Source organism: Lissotriton vulgaris, unplaced genomic scaffold (assembly GCF_964263255.1).
Source record: "Lissotriton vulgaris unplaced genomic scaffold, aLisVul1.2 SCAFFOLD_1706, whole genome shotgun sequence".
Classification (NCBI taxonomy): domain Eukaryota; kingdom Metazoa; phylum Chordata; class Amphibia; order Caudata; family Salamandridae; genus Lissotriton; species Lissotriton vulgaris.
The window spans coordinates 378,834-400,819 of record NW_028246877.1 but is presented as its reverse complement, the minus strand read 5'-3'; positions in this window follow the sequence as shown (position 1 = coordinate 400,819).

Genomic DNA, 21,986 nt, shown 5'->3' with positions numbered 1-21,986 from the left:
GGCGAGGTGCTAGGTCTCCTCCTCCAGGATGGGCAAGGGGAAGCTTCAAAGGCATGCAGCCTCTCTGAGTTTCTCCAGACCATTTGCTGTACTCAGCAACTGTCCCCCACCAGTTCCAACCCCCACTCTGGCGGGAAGACTGGCGGGAAACCCTACATCAGGAATGGGGGTGTGCCAGCCTGTGCCAACCCCACCCCTCAGGTGGGAGAGGCGAGGTGAAGCACGACCCCGGGCTCCAGCCATCTTGAAGATGGGGAGCCCTGCCCAATCACAGATAGGCTCCTGCCCCCCTCCCACAGGAAAGGAGCAGGCTAGGGGGTGTGCCCACCCCAGGACAGGGACCTATTGGTCCCTGCACTTGCCCTACCTGTAATGCCCCTAAATTTAGTATTTAGGGGCACCCTGAACCTTCCTTCCTCAGATCCTGATAAGAAAAGAAGAAAGAAGATCAAGAAGAAGACCCGCCGTGCAGCTGCTAACAGGACGACGCCCACTGACTTGGCCCCAGCCCTACCAGACTGTCGATCCTGGAACATGCTCTTGCTTAATCCCGGCGACTCCTGCGGACAGCAACTTTGGGATACCCGGAGGACCTGCCTGCCTTGACCCTCTTAAAGACTGGGACTCCCATAAGCAGAAGCTCTTCTTCAACAACCACCCCCCGGTGCCAGCCAGGAAGCTCAAGACCTGCCCACTCTGCACCCGCCGGGCCTGCCCGTGCCCGAGTGATCCAAGACCACGAGGAAGTCCCCCCGGCGACTGGGACCCGAAGTACAGTGCCCAAAGACCCTCCTCGATGAACCAGACTATGCCTGCAGCCTCAGAACCATGGACCCCACCAACCGCGACCAGCCAAGGGTAAGATTCCGGACACCAAAAGACACGCCTGCACCCGGCTCCCTGCAGCCCCCTGTGCCTGCCTTCGGGGTACCCACCTCTTCTCCAAGATCCCAACTTACCTCTCGAAGTGGTGGTCACACCTGAAGAATCACCGTCCCTGAGTCTGCAGCCTTTGTTCCCTTTTTACTTTTCCCACTGAATAACATTAAGCGCCCGATGGCTCAAAAGCACCCTGCACCCAGCTGCCAGAGTGCCTCTGGCTGTGCAACCTTTGTCCTATCCTACCCCTTTGCCCTGAGCTAGTGACCAGGAGCCCAGCTCCCACAGCTGCATGACCTGCTAGCCAGCAACCACCAACCGGAGGCCCCCTGTCCCTCTTTGGATCACATTGGGCCTAACTAACTTGGTTCCCGGCTGCCCCTGTGCCGCTGAGGGTGAACCAACTGTACCTACCTGACCCTGGGAGAACCCTGAGTCTATACCCAGAACCCTAACTTCCCCAGTCGAGTACTCACCTGGAAACCGGAAACTCACTTACCTGCCAATAGATAACATTGACTGGTTTGACTCGAAAACTCCTCCAATTGTGAAGTTTTGCAAACTTAAAATATTCCATAAAATCAACCAAATTCCGAATTCCGAAGTACTCACCGGTGATCAGGAGAGAAGCCAGTTCTGCATCTTGTAGCCAAGTACTGAACCGCAAAAGTGATCCTAGTCGGGTTTACTAGTAACTTGAATTTTCTCCATAGGAATCCATTGTGTGCTTTTCTGTGAAATTTCTTCTGTCTACTTTTGAAAACTTTAAATATTCTTTAAAAATCATACCAAATACTGAAACGTAATTACTTACCTATTTTAAGTTGAGACCCCAGTGCTGGACCTAGGAGCCCAGTACTGGATTACAAAAGTAACAAGATCGTACTTTAACTGCAACCTGAATTTTCTCCCATTGGATAACATTGCCAGATTTTCATTGAAAAGTTTCTAAGTGTGAACTTTTAAAATAGCTTAATATTCCTTAAAAATCACTGCAATAACTAAAACGTTTTTACTAAATTGTTTTCAGCTTAGATCCCAGGACTGAAACTAGGATCCAGTCCTGGAACTACCAGAGTAATCTACAAAGTAATCAGCTGTATTTATATAGAAAAACACATTGAGCTCAATGCTAAGTTGTGTTTAGAATTGTGTTTAGAATTGGGTTGCCTACTGCAACCCCTGTACCTATTGTGTTTACAAAATGTATTGCCTTTCAAGTACTCATCTGAGACCTCTCATATTGAGAACAATATATTTTGATAACTGTTGGTTCTAAAAATAAAACAATTATATCTTTGATATGAAATCAATTGGCCTGGAGTTCAGTCTTTGAGTGTGTGAAACCTTTTGCTGCCTGGGTGGGTACAACAAATGCTTTACACTGTCCTCTGGTACTGCCTTACTGCTCGACCAAGCTAACACTTTAGAGAGTAAGGTCACACCTGGCTTTAACCTCTGGTATAGCTCTGGGGTTTGTGGACTCTATACACACTGTACCTTATCTTGGTCCAGTATAAATAGAGCCACTTTCTCACATTGTGAGTCACCTGTACCTTGCTGGTCCCGACACTGTACCTTCTTCACTTTCCAAGTTGGTTGCAGTTGCCGAGTCTTGTTGGTCTCTCCGAAGGACACTGACCCCTCAACTTCTAACATTCGACATGGGACAGCTCGTGAATGGCTTCTGGTCTTCGATAGCATCGCCTGGTCTGCACAGCTGCAGCTCCAAGGTCACATTCAGCTCTCCGGCAGCACCCAACATCAGTTGGCATGCGTCTTCTGTGCCTCCTGGACACTCCTGATTTGCATAGACTCTGTCCCCTCTGTTTGTATGTACTTCTCATCTTGAATCCACCTATGGGTTTCACCGGACCCTTTCACCTTTTCCAGCAGTGGTATCTTCCTCAAGTCCTCCACTGAGTTTGACGGCGGTTTCCGATGCCCCTTCACACCTATGCACCTGGCTTCCCTGGTGTAGGTATCCTGGTTCCTAGGGTATCCAAGGGTGGGGTGGCTCTCCAACTTTCTGTCTTCCACAGGGTTTCTTAAGGGTCCACTGGGAAGGGACCTTCTTCTTTAAAAATTACAACCGTAAATTACCAATTGACTTGTATTGAGCCCACTGTCGTGTTCCCACTCTGCGAATGGCCTCCGTGGGGTTCCTGTTACTCACCTAAGGTGGTTCCTTGGGTCCCCGGCACTTCCACGTCTTATTGGGTATAGTCTTGACTCGAGTCGTGGCTCCCATACCACTATTTTAGTATATGGTTTGGTCTCCCCCTGGCAACTACTGGGTATTTAGTGCTACTTATCTGTTTCTATTGAAAAGTATTGCGTGTATTGTGTATATAGCCAGTTAGGAGATATCTGTATGTGTTAGTGAGTCTTCTATAATAAGTACATGTTTTTATAAGGGAAACAACCTTTACAACGCAACTTTTACAACGCACTACCATTACAACGAAACTTTTACAACGCAACATCCATTACAACGCATGCCATTACAACGCAACCATTACAACGCATGACACTACAACACATACCACTACAACGCATGTTATTACAACACAGTCATTACAACGCATACCATTACAACACATACCATTACAACGCATGTTACCCTTACACTATCCAACACTTACCCTACTGTTGCACCCCCTGGAGTTAGAATCGTAATTTTTACCACTACACTATCCAACACTTATCCTACTGTTGCACCCCCTGGAGTTAGAATAGTAATTTTTACCCCTACACTATCCAACACTTACCCTACTGTTGCACCCCCCTGGAGTTAGAATAGTAATTTTTACCCCTACACTATCCAATACTTACCATACATGCAATGTAATGGTATGCGTTGTAATGGTATGCGTTGTAAAGGTAGTATGCGTTGTAATGGAATACTTTGTAATGGATGTTGCGTTGTAAAAAATGCATTGTAACGGTATGCGTTGTAAAAGTATGCGTTGTAACGTCATACATCCTTTTATAAATACACTGTGTGGTTCTTTTTCATTTAATCTGTGCCTTTAAGATTATGTTCTGGTAAAAAAAAAAAAAAAAAAAGATAATGTTCTGGTAAAACATGCTGCTTTACACTCCTTCCGGACTAAGCCTGAAGGCTGCTATTCACAGCTACCACTAAGAGAGCTTTCTAAGGTTGTCTAAGACCACTAAAATCACCATAAGGGTTGTTTGGATTTGTACATGGTGCCCACTTACATAAGTGTACATAATATACCAAGCCAGTTTCTCACAAAACTTTAAAATAATGTTATGAAAAAATCAGGTGTAATGCCAGTGAAAATCTTTACACCAAAAAGGAAACCGTTAACAATCTCAGATCTAGATACAGAAACAAATTGTGAGAGTAGAAGGGGTATTAAGATGAAAAACAAGGGGTTAGGATATATAGGGCTATCAAGTTCAAAGAGTTGAAACCCCTTATAGACATTTTGGTGTGTCATACATGAGGAATAAGCTAGTAAACCATGCCCCACCTTAAGTAATATCTCAGAGGCCAGCTGGTCAAAGCACATAGAGAAACGTTTCATTGACAATGGCATGAGTAACCTTCCTCTACCAATAGAGTGTCTTAGAACCAGTCACGGGGCTCAGGGCGGGGTAAAGCTATTAAATAAAAAAACAGAGGGAAAAATTGATCTGGGCAAATTAGAGTATTCAGTCAGCCCTATTGGAGGCAATACTTTCCATCTCCACTGACACTTGGATGAAAGTTAAAAAAAATTGCGACTAGACCACTTCTGAAAAGATTCTTACCAAACAAGGGTTTCAAACAAGGTTGCATCCTTGCCCTCTTATTGTTTAATGTGTACTTAGTAGATCTTTCCTTAACCTTGGATGAAGCAAGAGCTTTTCTACCCAACTTTGCTGACCAAATAATTCATGACTTTTTAAGCTCTTGAGAAAGGCCTGTAGAGACTTAGGGCTGGATTTAGATTACGTATGACAACGGTGACTGATATCCTGTCTGCCGAAATATACATTCCATAATGTTCTATAGGATTTATAGATCAGCGGATGGGATATCGGTCCCCGTTGTGACAGAGTAACCCGTACCTCGACATCTTAATCAGGCCCTTTGATTTTATCAAACAGTTTTAATGGCCAACATCCTCCTTATGGCCTCGCATAGTATTTGCACAGCATTGGGCGGTGTGTAAAATGTCTGGGCACCCATACTTACCAACTATCCCGACCAGCTGCCCAGTTCCATATTCCACTGACTTCCTGCAGAAACTAACTTTTAAACTTTAGTTTTTAATCGACTTCTGTCTATGTTTACACACATTTACTTTTATTGAGCACACATCAGTTTGCTGAAGGACCTTTACTATTCTGGCCTACATCAGGTATATAGATGTTAATATTTCTGTGATTAATATTGGTTCGATGTATTTCTGAAAGCTTGCTTTTAGTGTGATTTTAGCGTGGTTTGCCTCTTGCACTTTAACTAAATCATGACTTGCTCCTTTTAGAAAATACCTTTGCAGCTGATGATTTTATTTGTATAACTGCTTGGTTGCAATAGACATTGCAATGCATAGTGGGCACTTTAGTAATGCCTACAGAGGAAGCCACCTTTAACCATCTAGAGTAGTCCTGGGAAGCAATGAGGAGTGGTCTTTTTAGCTTGTCACTGTAGCATCTTTATTGTCCCCGCTGGTTGTGCATCGATGCAATTATTGCAATGATTTTAATCAATTGTTCAAAATAAATGGCTTTACTGGAACCGGAAGCTGTGCAGGTTTAGGGGGGTTGTGAAAGCATCGCAGGGTTATGGGGCGCAAAGCAGCTCAAGGTCAATAAGTGTGGAGCAGCGATGAGTAGAGAGGGGAGCTCGGAACCCAGCAAGCACTTTTGTTCATGTGCAGTATGTTTACTGTTGAAAAACTAATAAAGATCATGTTGAAAAGCATGCCACCTGATTGCTGGCCTCGCAAGCCATCTACACACTTTGGCCACACTTCATGCCCTGAAATATTACCAGTCTGCAGTAGAATACTCTTCAAAGCCTTGGCGATTACCCATTGAGCCATGTATTCTAAAACACGGGACCTTTTGTGCCCGTTGTACCACTAGGACAGAATCTATACCGCATATCCTGTTCGAATGTCCGGACTATGCTAAACCCAGGAGTTTATGGCTCAAACCCCTTTGTTGCAATATGGGTACGCGTAGCTATTTGGTAGCCCTTCGCATCCTAATGAAGGACACTCCCCCCCCCATTGTTTGTGGTGTAGCTAAATTTTTTAAGCATTTCTGGCTGATTCGTTGCAAGAGATTGTCAATAGCGGTTTAATTCGTTTTTAGCTAATTTATTCTGGCATCATATGGCTTTTTATCTTTCTTAAATGTACATTCAATATTGCTTCTTAAAAATGTTTTTTCTAGTTTTGTAAATGCTGTATTCTGTGTACGCTTTCAAGATATCTTGAATATCGAATAAAAGCTTCAACCAACCAACCAGAAAACACGGGACTTCTTTGCTGCCAAATTCAGTTAGTGTCTTTCTGGGAGAGATTTACATTTCTCCCAGCTTGCCCTAATTCATATTCCTAGGACTCATAGTGGTATTTCTGGAGCATACACTCTTTTTATGGTAGAAGCTAAAGTATTGAATAGCCTCTCCCTAAAAAATCAGCTGAGGACCTGGCTATCTAACTGATAGCCTGTGGCCATTCTTTTACATTTCAGAATTTCTTAAGTATTCTTTTCTCAGCACCAGCCTCTACCTTTCCTCCTCTGTATCCACTTTCCTGATTCTCGGTTTATGATTTTACATTAGTATTGTGGTTTCAAGAGCACCATAAAGCATAGATGAACAAGTGGTTTAATGTGACACCAATAGCTTATCATCAGCAATACCAATACTAATAATACCAGTGCTACCACCACAGTATTAACTATCAATACTGCAACCAGTGCATCACCAAAATCAATACCACACATAAACCAATAACACAGTTAATACCAGCACTATACACTAACAGCAATATTACTTGCAGCAATACCACCACTACTAATACCACACCACTATTACTACCAGTCTACCAATACCACTACCAATTCCACTATCATTGCCACTACCACAAAAATCAGTATTGTCACAATTCCACTACTAATACCAATTCCTCCAAAACTAAGACCACCACCAATACCACATGGAACTTCATTCACCAGCAGTATCACCACCACTACCTCCAGTACCATCACTAGTAGCTCAATCAATTGCACAACAAATAACACCAACACCACCACTGCCAATTCCATCACCTCTTTACTAACACCACCGCCTGTACCAATGTCACAATCATCCCTAATGCTGCCACCACCAGACACCATCAAGAAGACCAACAGTACCTCCACCGCCACCTCAAATACTCCCCAGAAATACCAATAAAACTACCAATACCAACACCACCAATACCGAGACGATTAATAGCAATACCACCATGAGAACTACCAAAAACTGAAAAAGGCAAAATGTCTTTTGATAATGTGCTATGGAAGCATAATTTCTGCATATGTTCTCACATTAAACCTGTTTGCTTTCCCAATGCTTCTTTGATCATGAACTGTACAGGACATGAGAGGAATCCAGGCAAATCCTGGATCCGGTAGCAATTATTGAGCCAGACCTGGGATCCAGGCTGACCCAAGTGAAATATGTTGATTTTCCTCAGTGTAATTTTCAGAAACTCGGATACATTCAGCAGCGCCTGCCCATTGTCTGCTTTTAGATTCAAGTAGTAGCCTTCAACTGGTGAAGTACCTTTATGTTTTTTTACTTCCATCTGGGCCCAAAACAAAAGCCTGATTTTAAATGCCATAAGCTTTATTTTATTTATTTATTTTGAAAGTTTTATATAGCGCGAACAAGATCTTTGCAGATATCAGAGCGCTTTACAAGGACACGGGGGTGATAGAGTAATAGAATGTAATAGTTGAGGTAGTTAGGTACAAGGTGCATAGTTACATAGGTAGGTCAAAAAACAAGAGGTAGGTCACAGGTGAGGTAGTGTCGGTACAAAGTGCATAGTCAAACAGTTGCGCTAATAATGTAAAAGTACAAAAATAAGGAGCAAATACTTGTTTAAGCGTGCTTAAAATGTCTTTGGAATAGTTGAGGTAGGTGAGTGCAGGATATATAGTCACACAGGTGCATCAGCAGTACAAGAGTAGGGATAGTTGAGGTGGTGTAGGTACAGTGTGCAAAGTCAGATAGGTGCGTCAACAATATAACATTATATAAAGAGGGAACGTATAAAATCAAATAAGTCTATGCAAAATCTATGCAAATAAGTCATAATACAAGTAGTACAAATAGACCAAGGGGTCAGGCAGGTATTACAGAGCGGATTCATGAGAAATACATAAAAATAGATCATGTGTATTTAGCCATGAGGATCGCTTTTACTTCTTTCTTAAAAAGTTTGTTGGAGGAGATGAGCCTGGTTTCAGGAGGGAGTGAGTTCCAGATCCTGAGTGCCATTCCTGAAAAGGAGCGTTTATAGGTTTTTTCCTTCCGGAATCTTCGAGGCTTCAGCAGAAGATTGTTTGTGCTTCTAGTAGTTCTAGAGCCACCCGAAATTGTCAGCTTTTGAGTGAGGTAGGCGGGTGAGTTCATGTGTACAGCCTTGTGTGTCATGCAGGCGATTTTCAGATGTATTCTGGCTTCAAAAGGTAGCCAGTTCAGGGATTTAAAGTCAGGGGAGATATGCGAGTGTTTTTTTGAGCCAGTGATGAGCCTCGCTGCAGCGTTAAGGGACGCTCTTAGGGGTGCCGTTGTAGTTAGGGGGAGCCCGCAGAGGGCGGTGCTACCGTATTCTATGTGCGGGATGACTATAGATTATACTGCAGTTTGGAAGTCTTTGGCTGGAAGGAAGGGTTTAAGTTTTCTCAAGGTATTGATTTGGAAGTTCGCTCCTTTGGTTGCCTTGCTGATGTGCTGCTGCATGTTGAGATTGGCGTCAAGTGTTATGCCTAAAGATTTTGCTGAGTCTACGACGGTAGGTTGTACATTTAGAGCCGATAAGTGCTTAAGCCATGTTTGACCCGTAGAGATTTTTGCGGGAGGAGAGATCAGGAGGAACTCAGTCTTCAGCGCGTTGAGTTGAGGTGATTCTCGGCAAGCCAGGATTGGGTGTTTCTGATCGTGGTGTTCAGAAGCATGATGTCCTTAGGAGATTGTATTTTGAGATAAAGTTGGGTGTCGTCGGCATACATGTGAAAGTGAACATTGGATATCTGTAGCAAAGTAGTGAGAGGTTCCATTCCTTTTGTTCAAGTATTGTTATGGTTGGGAGCTATCTAGAGCCTAACACTTAGAGCCAATGTATCTATATAAATAAAAATGTAACTGTTCGTTTGTTCAAAATCTCAAATCTCCAAAAGTTCTTCACCAAATGCTTTGATATTTTGACACAACGTTGCATTCGAATATGCAAGTGTTTTTATATACACAACGTTGGATTCGAATACGCCTGTGTCAAATACGCACGTGTTTTTAAACGAAAGCACAAACAGACTCACAAAAATGTCAATGTGCTTTTGATAAAAATCTTAAATCTACGAATGTTCTTCACCGATTGATTTGAAATTTTGGCACAACTTTGAATTAGAATAAGCGCGTGTTTATGTATACACAACTTTGGATTCGAATACGCGTGTGTCAAATATGCGTGTGTTTTTAATCTAAAGGTCGGACAGACCTTATTAATTGGGATGCTGCGCAACAACTACAATAGACGGATAGAGACAATAGCCTACATATATTAGGATGGACAGTTGGTGTCAGGATGGCAGTCCGGGAACTGGGTGGAGGGAGGGGGGAGGAGTTGGTTCACTTTGCAACATTAGGGCGTGTTTATATATACACAACCTTGGTTTTAAATACGTGCGTGGCCAATACGTGCATGTTTTTAATCGGAAGGCCGAACAGACCCTATCGATTTGGGAGCTGCGCAACAAATACAAGGGACGCATATAGACAATAGTCTACATATGTTAGGATGGACAGTTAGTGTCAGGATGGCAGACCGGGAAGTGGTTGGAGGGAGGGGGAGGAGTTGTTTCACTTTGCAACCCAAACAGACCCTATTGATTTGTTTGCTGCGCAACAAATATAAGGAACACATATAGACAATAGTCTACATATATTAGGATGGACAGTTGGTGTCAGGATGGCAGACCGAGAAGTGGGTGGAGGGAGGGGGGAGGAGTTGGTTCACTTTGCAACATTCGGAAAGGACGTATAGAGACAATAGTCTAATACAGAGAGGGAGCATTTTGGTGAGGCATTAGAAATCTCGTTTATTACGTCTGACCTAGAGATGGCTTTATTGCCAGCCTTGTGTTTTTTCCAGAAATAAATAGATCATATTGATAGTAGTAACACATACATACAGGGGCCATAAACCAGCCTCCTGCAGACATTGGTCTGCTGTAGTACCATTCAAACACTGGGTCAACCCACAGATAACATACATACAGTGGAGCTTGAGCCCACCCCCGAAAACCATTAACTTTCTTGCCGATGGCATTGAATCTTTGAGTCCACTTGGACAGCCATTCGACATATGTAGCATCAGTCACTGAGAGTGACTGTATTTTGCCCATTTACTCTCCAAGTCCACATGTGGAGATGTGCATTTCAAAGAAACAAAAAATGAGTTCCTGTGCCCACAGTGCATCACACACTAGCTCTTTATTTATTTAGCAGTTATTTGCACACAGTGGGTGGGGAGATGGCAGCCAGCAGTGCTGCCTTCCCTCATCCAACAACATCATTTTAGGTGCGTGTTGTGGTTCTAGCAGAAAACGGCAGCATAGCTTCCATTTTGAGTAATTTGAAATCACCCAATCCACAATGTCCACCATAGTCAAAGTGGAGTCTCTTGTCAGGCTTCGGAACCATGGGCCTTATTTATGAAGGCCTTGCGCCACCAGTGCGTCACTTTTTCCCATTTTAAAAGTGACGCAAAAGTGGCGCAAGACCTTCATAAATAAGGCCCCATGAGCCTAAGAGAAAGGCAGCCTCGTGCTTGCTATTGCCGTGCACCTCAGCCCTCTCTGCGCACCTTGGAAATCTCATCTCAGTCTGAGTATGTCGGTCTTTAAAATGTAGTTCAGCAACATCTCTGTACTTTATTTCAATATGTTTTTTCAAAATAAAATACCACCAAATAAAGAAGGAGTCCACTAGCAAAGCACGCTATTACAAATGGTTTTCAAATCTGCCTATAACCTTGCTATTTTTCCCCGGTATTGGGAAAAATTGTTGCAATGTACCGATAGCTTTCTATTTTACTATAGCCGCTACACGGGCAGCACTGGGAGCGCCGCCCCTGTCACACAGGCAGTTCTCGGTGTGAAAATGAGGAGAGGAACAAGTGCTCCAGTGAGGCCAGCAGCACCACTGAGCAGGGCTTTAAGTGGGCCGGGTCTCAAGGGGTCTGAACACCGGCAGTTTTTTTAAGGTGGGCTCGAAACGGGTCTCTATCGGGCTCTGTTTTGAGTCCTGGCACAGGCGGTCTGTTTTTTTCAGGACTGCAGTGACAGCAGTTTTCTGTCACTGCAGTCCGGAAAAAAGTGCCATGGCGCAAAACAGCCCGATATAGACTAATTTCTAGACAGCAGGCACGTCTATGTGCGCCGCCCACACTACTCACTTCTCACTAGTCCATAAGTTACAGCATGACGTCATGCCAGGTGAGCGTTGTGGGGGAATGGAAATCCTTTAAAGAGTCATTTTTTTTCTGGATTTCCCTTCTCTTTCTGAAACGCAACAGCAGCAACATTGTGGTAGGTTCACCAGGGATTTAATTGGAAGCGTTTTTAATGTTATATGTAACAAGCCATAGTTGCAGCTAATAACCGTTGACAAAGCCGATAGTCTTTACTTGTTGTAGGTATGATGTTACTTGTTGTATCACATTTCTGGATGTGTTGACAGAAACAGCAAAATACAAGTCGGGTGGCACACTATGCTAAAAACAGATGTTTAGCGTAAGTGTTTTAAAGCCACGCCCCCAATTACACTGACCACGCCCCTTTGAGAGACCCCCCAGTTTTTTCAGTCCACTTAAAGCCCTGCCACTGAGGGAAACGTCGCAACAATCACAGGTGCCCATTCACTGAAAGTACTGTACTGACAGAGTCACCCGGCCAGTCCACACTCGCAGGCACGCACACACGTACACCAGCACGCACGCACCCATGCACCCAGAGGGCGGGCTCGCCCGAGGGTTATAAATAAACGGGCGCGAGACCGCTCGAGGTCTTCGGCCCTTACTGCTAGCCAGTGTCAGCGTGCATCATTTTAAAAGTAAAGATTAGGCCCCACTCTGCGGCCTAGGTGGTCCCTGCCCCGTGCTGCGGCACCACATTGGCGATGAGGCGGGTCTCCCCACGCCTCGCCCGCGATCGCCTGGTGCTTCGCCAGCACTGTTGGCCGTGCTCAAGCCCCGGCATTCGAGCCTCGGCGATCGCGGCTCGTTCAAGAGCACCTGCTGCCCGGACCTGCTCCTTGGCCAGCCCCAGCACCCGCGACGCTGTCTTCGCGCCCGGCGAGGTGCACAGGTGAGCCCTCCCGCGCGGGAGTTGTCGCTGCCCCGGCCGGCGAACGTGACGGCCCTTCCCAGCAAGTGGGAGGCCTGTAGCGCGACGGCACTCCCTGCTGTGCCACCTCACGTGCTACGGGAGCGGGCGGCCGATTTGGGCACACGGTGCCCGCCCCTCGAGCTGCTCACACTACATCCGTGGCCTGACCAAGAGCACCCTGCCAGCCCCACGCTCTGCACCACGGTGGAAACAAATGTGGTGGTGAGGCCCTCCTGTCCTTGGCCTCCGCCGCAGCGCGACGACGTGACCTTCTTCTGCAGCGCTCCCAGCAGCATCAAGGAAAAGAAAAAAAAACAAGGGGAAGGGTACAGTGATTCTGACACCCACAGACGGCCATCAGGCCCACGCCTGCCCAAGAAATTAATCAGGCCGCCGCCAATGATGGAACAGCAGCCCCTGCTGCGCAGGTCCAGCACGCTGCAGCCCCCCAGAACGCTGCAGCGCGACTGGGTGGCGTGGGTGCCCAAGGACCTGTCGCAGCCACGATGCCTGCGCACCCAGGCCATGGAGTCGCCACTCCCAAACTTTCTGATCCCTTCACCGCGGAGGCACGATGGCGACTGTGGATTGGCCGTCTGGACCATTACTTTGTTGGCGTTAGGGAAACAGACGGAAAGGTCAAACGCTCACTACTGATGTGTTATGGCGGCGACGAACTGTATGAGCTCTTTGAAACGCAGTCCCACAGAGGCAACGACAACGACTACACGGCCGCAGTCAACGCACTAAACCGCTACTTTGACCCACGGGTCAGCCCAGATTATGAGTGATTCAAGCTGCGCCAAGCGCCAAGGCGAAACTGGATCTATCGACGCATATTATCCGTGACTCCGCAAACTTGCGACAGCCTGTGAACTGCCAGATCAAAGGGCAGAGCGTCGGGCGCAACTCATCCAAGGGTGCAGGTCTGTTCAACTCCTGCGCCTTATCCTCAGGCAGCCACGCATCTCGCTCGACGAGATCCTTGTGCTGGCTTGGTCGCACGAGCTGTCCAATGTCCGCGCGGACGAAATGGAGGCCGCTCTGCACCGGCCCGGAACTGCGGGTCGCACTCTAGTGGTGAAGGAGGAACACCTCAACGTTATACACCGACGACAGCAGACGTCAAGAGGGAACACGAGAGCGGCGCCACACGCCCCCTGTGGAAACTGTGGGATGGATCACCCAGCGGGAGGTAGATGTTTCACTAAAGGCAAGACATGCTCGAACTGCGGAAAACAGAACCACTTCGCGAAGGTCTGCCGTAGTGGAGGAAGCCGATGGTCAACCAACCCCAGCGCGAGAGGACCTGCACAAGGCGTGCGACAGCTGTCGCTCGAAGACCCGGCCCTTGCAGTGATGCGTCCCGTGCGGCGTTCAACTTGGAAGACGATGACGACGATGTATACTTCGTGTCCTTCGCCGGCAGAGACGGCGCCCGGAGGCGGCCACCACCAATGTGCAATATACAGATCGCAGGGTCCCAGGTGCAAGCCCTGATTGACACAGGGGCATCAGTGAACGTTATGGACAGCATACAGTATGAAAGCCTCTCCCCTCGTCCGCCTCTCTTACCGTCCAAAGCCAAAATCTACACCTACGATAGCGATGATCCGTTGCCACTGTGCGGGGTGATCGACGTGGTGGTAGCCAGTAACGGACATGAGGTGAAAACGAAGTTCCATGTGACCGGAGGAAAGGGTGGCACGCTACTCAGCTGTCACACCGCCGAGGACCTACAACTGGTGTTCTTCGCACGCCAGGTGCACGAGCTGCACGCAGACATGATGTTCAAGAATTTCCCAAACCCTCTTCCGAGGCCTAGGGCGCCTCAAAGGCAAGACTTTCAAACTACACATAGATCGCACAGTGCGACCGATGGCGCTGAGGCACAGAAGGGTGCCTTTCCACCTGCGGCCGCAGGTGGAAGAAGAATTACAGAAGCTCGAGGAGCTCGGAGTTATTGAGAAGGTGTCCGGCCGGTATACAACCTTTACAACGAATCTTTTACCACGCACTACCATTACAACGCGAACCATTACAACGCATTGCGCTGGGGGGCGCTCTAGGATAGGGAATAAGTTTCATTTACTATCCAACACCTTCCCTAGTGTCCACGGGGACTTGAGTTGGAATAGTAAATTAAACTATTCACTATCCAACACCCCAAAGCGCTATGCGTTGTAATGGTATGCGTTGTAAAAACCGCGTTGTAATGGTATGCGTGGTAAAAGTATGCGTTGTAACGTCATACATCCGTCCGGCCCAACACCCTGGGTATCCCCCCTTGTGGTCGCTCCGAAGCCCAAACAACCTGGCGCCATTCGTCTATGTGTGGACATGCGTCTTCCAAATAATGCTGTCAAAAGGGAAAGGCACCTTACCCCCACAATAGACGACATAGTTGCAGACCTGATTGGAGCCCGCTGGTTCTCGAAACTGGATCTGAATGCGGGATACCACCAGCTGGAGCTCCACCCGGACAGCAGCAACATTACTACTTTCTCGACACATGTTGGCCTACGGCGTTACAAACGGTTGAGTTTCGGTGTCTCCTCCGCCGCCGAAGTGTTCCAAAATGCAATCAAGGAAACCCTTTCTGGACTAGCAGGGGTCATTAATCTAAGTGACGACATCCTGGTATTTTCCAAAACTCTGGAAGAACACCACGCCCATCTCAGAGCCACCCTGCAGCGCCTGGCGGACCACGGCCTTACTTTGCACCGTGCCAAATGCTCCTTCTACCAGGAATCGGTGGAGTTCTGTGGATATGTTTTCTCCAGAGATGGACTACGTGTCGACCCGAAGAAGGCAGAAGCCATTCGCTCAGCTCCCAGACCCACCACGGCTACAGAAGTCAGGAGTTTCCTCGGGATGGTGACGTATTGTGGTCGTTTCAACCCCAACCTAGCCTCCCTATCGGAACCCCTACGGGCACTGACCAAGGCTGGGCAGCCCTGTGTATGGACGGCACAGAAAGACAATGCGTTCACGGCCGTCAAAGATGCACTAATAGACGACAAGGTCATGGCCTATTTCCGTCCGCATCGTCGCACGGAGGTTGTAGTTGATGCTAGCCCCGTAGGGCTTGGCGCCGTACTCATGCTGGAGACCGAGGCTCACGAGTGGGTTCCCATTGCCTACGCCAGTCGCACCCTCACATCCACTGAAATGCGGTATGCGCAGATTGAACGTGAGACCCTGGCCATCAAGTGGGCCTGCCATAATTTTCACTTATATCTGTATGGCCACGAATCCAAAGTCGTCACAGACCACAAGCCATTGGTGCCTCTATTCGCAGGGACAGCTAGACTCGCCCCTCCGCGGATTGAACGATGGGCCGTCCAACTACAGACATATCGCTTTGAAGTCGTTTTCCGGCCAGGGGCCGACAATCCGGCGGACTTCCTGTCTCGGCACCCGAAGGTTGTCTCTCCCGCCACGGACCAAGACGACACGGAGGAGGGGGAGGAGTTTGTGAGGATGCTGTCGCAGGAGGCGTGCCCCGCGGCCCTGACACTCGAAGACATTGGGAAGGCCATCCAGGAAGATGAGTGCCTCAGTCGAGCCAAGGCAACGCTAGCAGACCGGAGCTGGAAGCATTTCCTGGATGGTGCAAGTGCCCTCACGCCTGAGGAAAAGTCGTTCCGACAGCAGATCTGGAGAGCTCAAAGTGAGCTCAGCGAAGGGCCACACGGAATAGTCCTGCGCGGCACGGCCATTGTGATCCCCTCGAACTTACAGAAGGAGGTGGTGCGCCTCGCACATCAGGGGCACCAAGGGGTGTTGAAAACCAAGACGCGGCTGCGCAGCAAGGTGTGGTTCCTGGGCATGGACCTCGCAGTGGAAGAGGAGGTGCGCAACTGCCATTCATGTAGTATCACAGGCCAAGACCCTGCACCACATCCGGTCATCACAGAAGAACCGTGCACAGAGCCATGGACAAAACTAAGTATCGACTTTGGATCCTTCCCAGATGGAAGACATACCTTGGTGATCATAGACTCTCACTCACGTTTCCCTGTGGTGGAAATAGTGCCTTCCACCTCATTCACCCATGTCAAGCTAGCGCTAGATCGAACATTTGCAATGATGGGCTTACCCACAGAGATACGGTCAGACAACGGGCCAACGTTTCAAGATAAAGAGTTTCAAGCTTATCTAGTGACACGGGGCATTCGACACAGAAAGATCACGCCTCAATGGCCGCAGGCGAATGGAGAAGTCGAGAGATTTATGCGCACGCTGAACAAGGCCATTCAGATCGGAGTTGAGAAAGGAGAAGCGATTTAGAAAAGGGGGTGGTGATGAACAGAGTGTCTGAATTGAGCAGACCACTCTTACCCAGTCCAAAGATCAGGGCTTGATCCATCACCGTTATTTATCTCACTGCCCCACCCCAGCTCAGAACCTGGCCATATGCAAATCAGTCTGTCCCTGGCCCAGTGCATCATGGGAACAGGGCAGACTAAACTACCAAGCCAATTCTTCACCAGAAAGGAGACAAGCTACCGGGGACCGGTTTCTGGCATTTCAGCCGTCTTCGGCCCGGCTTGCTTGAATCCTGATGGAGCAGTGAGAAAGGGACTCATGTCTGAGTATACCCTGCCACACCTATAGTGGCCAAAAACGATTTAGAAAAGGGGGTGGTGATGAACAGAGTGTCTGAATTGAGCAGACCACTCTTACCCAGTCCAAAGATCAGGGCTTGATCCATCACCGTTATTTATCTCACTGCCCCACCCCAGCTCAGAACCTGGCCATATGCAAATCAGTCTGTCCCTGGCCCAGTGCATCATGGGAACAGGGCAGACTAAACTACCAAGCCAATTCTTCACCAGAAAGGAGACAAGCTACCGGGGACCGGTTTCTGGCATTTCAGCCGTCTTCGGCCCGGCTTGCTTGAATCCTGATGGAGCAGTGAGAAAGGGACTCATGTCTGAGTATACCCTGCCACACCTATAGTGGCCAAAAACGATTTAGAAAAGGGGGTGGTGATGAACAGAGTGTCTGAATTGAGCAGACCACTCTTACCCAGTCCAAAGATCAGGGCTTGATCCATCACCGTTATTTATCTCACTGCCCCACCCCAGCTCAGAACCTGGCCATATGCAAATCAGTCTGTCCCTGGCCCAGTGCATCATGGGAACAGGGCAGACTAAACTACCAAGCCAATTCTTCACCAGAAAGGAGACAAGCTACCGGGGACCGGTTTCTGGCATTTCAGCCGTCTTCGGCCCGGCTTGCTTGAATCCTGATGGAGCAGTGAGAAAGGGACTCATGTCTGAGTATACCCTGCCACACCTATAGTGGCCAAAAACGATTTAGAAAAGGGGGTGGTGATGAACAGAGTGTCTGAATTGAGCAGACCACTCTTACCCAGTCCAAAGATCAGGGCTTGATCCATCACCGTTATTTATCTCACTGCCCCACCCCAGCTCAGAACCTGGCCATATGCAAATCAGTCTGTCCCTGGCCCAGTGCATCATGGGAACAGGGCAGACTAAACTACCAAGCCAATTCTTCACCAGAAAGGAGACAAGCTACCGGGGACCGGTTTCTGGCATTTCAGCCGTCTTCGGCCCGGCTTGCTTGAATCCTGATGGAGCAGTGAGAAAGGGACTCATGTCTGAGTATACCCTGCCACACCTATAGTGGCCAAAAACGATTTAGAAAAGGGGGTGGTGAGAAAGGAGAAGCAGCAGAAGATTGCCTATCTCAGTTCATGAGCGCATATCGACAGATGCCCCATTGTACCACCAGATGTGCACCAGCGCATCTACTGTTCAGGAAGGTTCCAAGAGAATGCGTGCCAACAGGCCCCTCATGGCACCCACCGGAACTGGACCAGAACGCCTCCCAGCAGAGGAGACAACGCGCCAATGAAAGAGCCAGCCAGTCACGGAGAGCTCGACCCAGGTCCCTGGTAGTCGGTGACAAGGTGATCCTGAAGAACCAACACCCCAACTGGAAGTACCTCACCGCGTACGAACCGGAGGTGTGGGAGGTCGTCAACATTCAGGGCACCATGGTGTCGGCAGCCCGAGGCTCCAGAGCCGTGACTCGGAACATGTCCTGGTTCAAACGAGTCACGAGAGGTCGAGAGACCGGTGGGCCCGCGGCTGCGGATGTGGACAGCGAAGAGGAAGATCAGGCCCACAACGAGATGCCGCCAAGCCAACCAAGGGAAGAGGTGTCTCCGTCGAGATCGGAGCCTGAGACAGCCGTGGACGGTGAAAGTATGCCAAGAGCAACCGGGAGCCCTTTGGAGAGTGCTCAGGAGACGGGAAATACCGAGAGTCAGCGGAGCCAGAGATATAACCTCCGAACCAACCCGACTCCCAGCCAAAGACTGAAGGACTTTGCCTGAACACTGGGTCCGATGCAAGTGCCCCCGTGAGGTGGACTCTGTATCTATGAGTTTGGAGGGATGTACTGACGGAGCCACCCGGCCCGACCACACTCGCAGGCACGCACACATGTACACCAGCACGCACACACCCATGCACCCCGAGGGAGGGCTCGCCCGAGGGGTATAAAGAAACGGGCGCGAAACCGCTCGAGGTCTTCGGCCCTTACCGCTAGCCAGTGTCAGCGTGCATCATTTTAAAAGTAAAGATTATGCCCCACTCTGCGGCCTAGGTGGTCCCTGCCCCCGTGCGGCACCACAAGTACAAGACGTGAGCGGAGGAGTCCTGCAAATGTGTTTTATGAGATATCCCGGTACTCTCGGCTGGGGTAAGGGTTCATTGTTTTACATTGGTTGCAGTCCGTCTTTCATCACAGGGAAGAACCATAGACAGTTTTACACAGGTGGCGAGGGCCGAGAGTCACGTGGGTTTTGCAGGGGCGCGTGCTGATGAATCATGTTGGGATAGGCCTTAATAAAACAGCTCCCTGTTTATGCTAATGATCTCTCCCCAAGAAGTTCATCCGTGACATTGGGTACAAATGCCTTATTTTGTAAATGTACATGTATATAGCGCAAATCACCGACCCGGTATCTAAGCCTTGCTTAGGGAACCCGTCCTGGTATTGTCTTGTAAGATAACCCCGGCAGGGTATCCACAAGGTGAAAGCCAGGCATCCCACCGCGAGGGGCCGTTGTGGAGATTCAGCAAGCTATTGCCCAGAGTCGCAGAGTGTGAACCCGTGAATCGAGTAGGCACCGGAGCGAGAATTGTCGAGTCCGTGGACATATTAGGACTCAAGACCCCGCCGAGCCAGGAATTGAACCCTGGTCCCGGGCTGACCTCTGCTTCCAGGTTCGCCTCCTCTAACCAGTGAGCCACACTTCTCCACTTTAAGACAGACAATCGAGCTTAATAACATGTCTACTTCTAATTGCGAGCACTGAAGCCTTCGTTAAAGGTTAATGGAATTATTAGGTGAGTCGTTGGAGTTCCATTGCATTGATAATTTAAGCTGAGACAAAACTGTGGGCGTTTTATAAATATGATCTCTTTCTCACTTGCTCTGCATTAAGTTTACGTCTCTTATGCAAAAGAGGGTGCGCGAGCTGTGCAGCAGGCAAGCATATGCCACATACCAGAGTGTGCGTGCCACATGCCTGGGATGGGTTCCAACCCTTACTGCAAGCATATCCATTGCCAGTCTGTGCACTGAGTGAATTGACTGGTGCAACGCACGAGGCTCCTTTAAACGCGTTTCCATCGTACTGATGTGTATCAGCACCCAGTTTACGGTAGTGCTCTGCGTTTCTGCATTCTGTCGAGTGCTCGTGTGCTTCAGGGGTCGCAGGTGCATACTTGACAATATTTTGAAACATGAAAAGGGAGATACTGAATCAAATGGTGGACATTATTTGCCCATAATGACTGATATTGAAATCGAGGTAATTTTAGACGAGAGGCTGCTAGAATAAAACCATTTTGGTTTTAGAAACCGGGAGTCTCTTGCCTGAATCGGGTATGTTGGTATGTATGCAGGTGCATCTTGGGCTATGTCTTTTATTATTCTTTTTATTCCTGCTGCTCAACGGTGAGGTCCTGGCTATGGCTGCTGATAGATTGTCACTTTCCATGTCACTCCAGCAAAGCTTATCGCTCAGGCTTTTACTGTCTGAGTGTCATGCAGGTGTCAACCATTAGGGCACTACACATTCCTTCCTCTCTTTACTCCTTACTTCCCGTCACTTTTTAAAATTCATTCCATTTCTCCGTGCCATCCTTCATTCCTTTCTCGCTACCTTTGACTTTCTCATTTCTTTTCTTCTTCCCTTCTTTAGGACACATTTTCCACTCCCTCTTCCCTCTTCCTCAGTTTACAACTTCTCTCTGTCCTTTCCTCATCTCGCTCTCCCTTCTCACTGCCATCTTTACTCTATTCATTCCCCCCTCTGCTCCCTAGTCTTCCCTACTCTTACCATTTCCTCTGACTTTTCACTTTATTACCCTCCTCTCCCATATGTTTATATCTTTACACAGTCCCTCTCCCTTGCTGTTTATTGACGTCTTTCTTTTACTGGTGTCTTTCCCCTTCTGCCTCTCTCCCTCACTTCCTAACATGCTTCCTCCACCCTCTCTTTCTTCACTCCATTCCCCATTCTTCCATCATTTCACCCCATGCATGTTCTATCGACTGTCCTTCTCCCTTCCCTCTCCATTCTCTGATATTTAGTGTCATATTTCTCGAGACAATCGATGAATGCCTGTAGTCTCATCTTTAAATACGTTAAATGTATTCATGTGCGATACTGCACTGGAACAAACCAACCCACCTCGAAATTATTTCCTATACACATGTATTACATGTCATGTACTTATATACCTTATATTGTATTTGTTTGTGGGGGGAATGCAACCATGACTGCAGACACGTTACAGCAGAGGGCTAGGATGGAAGATGGTTCAAATGGTCTGTTAAAAAGGTAGCCACTGTGCAAGAGGGGCAAAATATGACCATCATTTTCAGAGTACAGAAATGTATTAACGTAGAGTCATATTCTATTAGAAGATGATTCTCTCGTGTTCTGAATGATTTCATGTAATAATAGTGACTATTAAGAAAGTAAATGCCAGAATCTAAACTGCCTTTAGCACGCTTAAATATTAGGTGCTGGTTATTGATATGAAATCAGCACCACCAACATTACCGCTATCACAGTCATCACCACTGCTGCTACCGCTATCTCTCAAGCATCATTGTCAACACCATCACAAACAACTACTGCACCACCACTGTCTCCACTGCTGCACTCACCCCCATTTCAATCATCTCCACTATTAGTAGTATCACCTGTACCACGACTAAAAAAAACCCTATCTCCACCACTGCCAACAGCACTAACCACCATGACTACAATCATCACCACAACTACCACCATCACTTCCACTACTACATCACCACTGTCTCCACTGCTGGACTCACCCCCATTTTAATCATCTCCACTATTAGTAGTATCACCTGTACCACCACTAAAACAACCCCTATCTCCACCACTGCCAACAGCACTAACC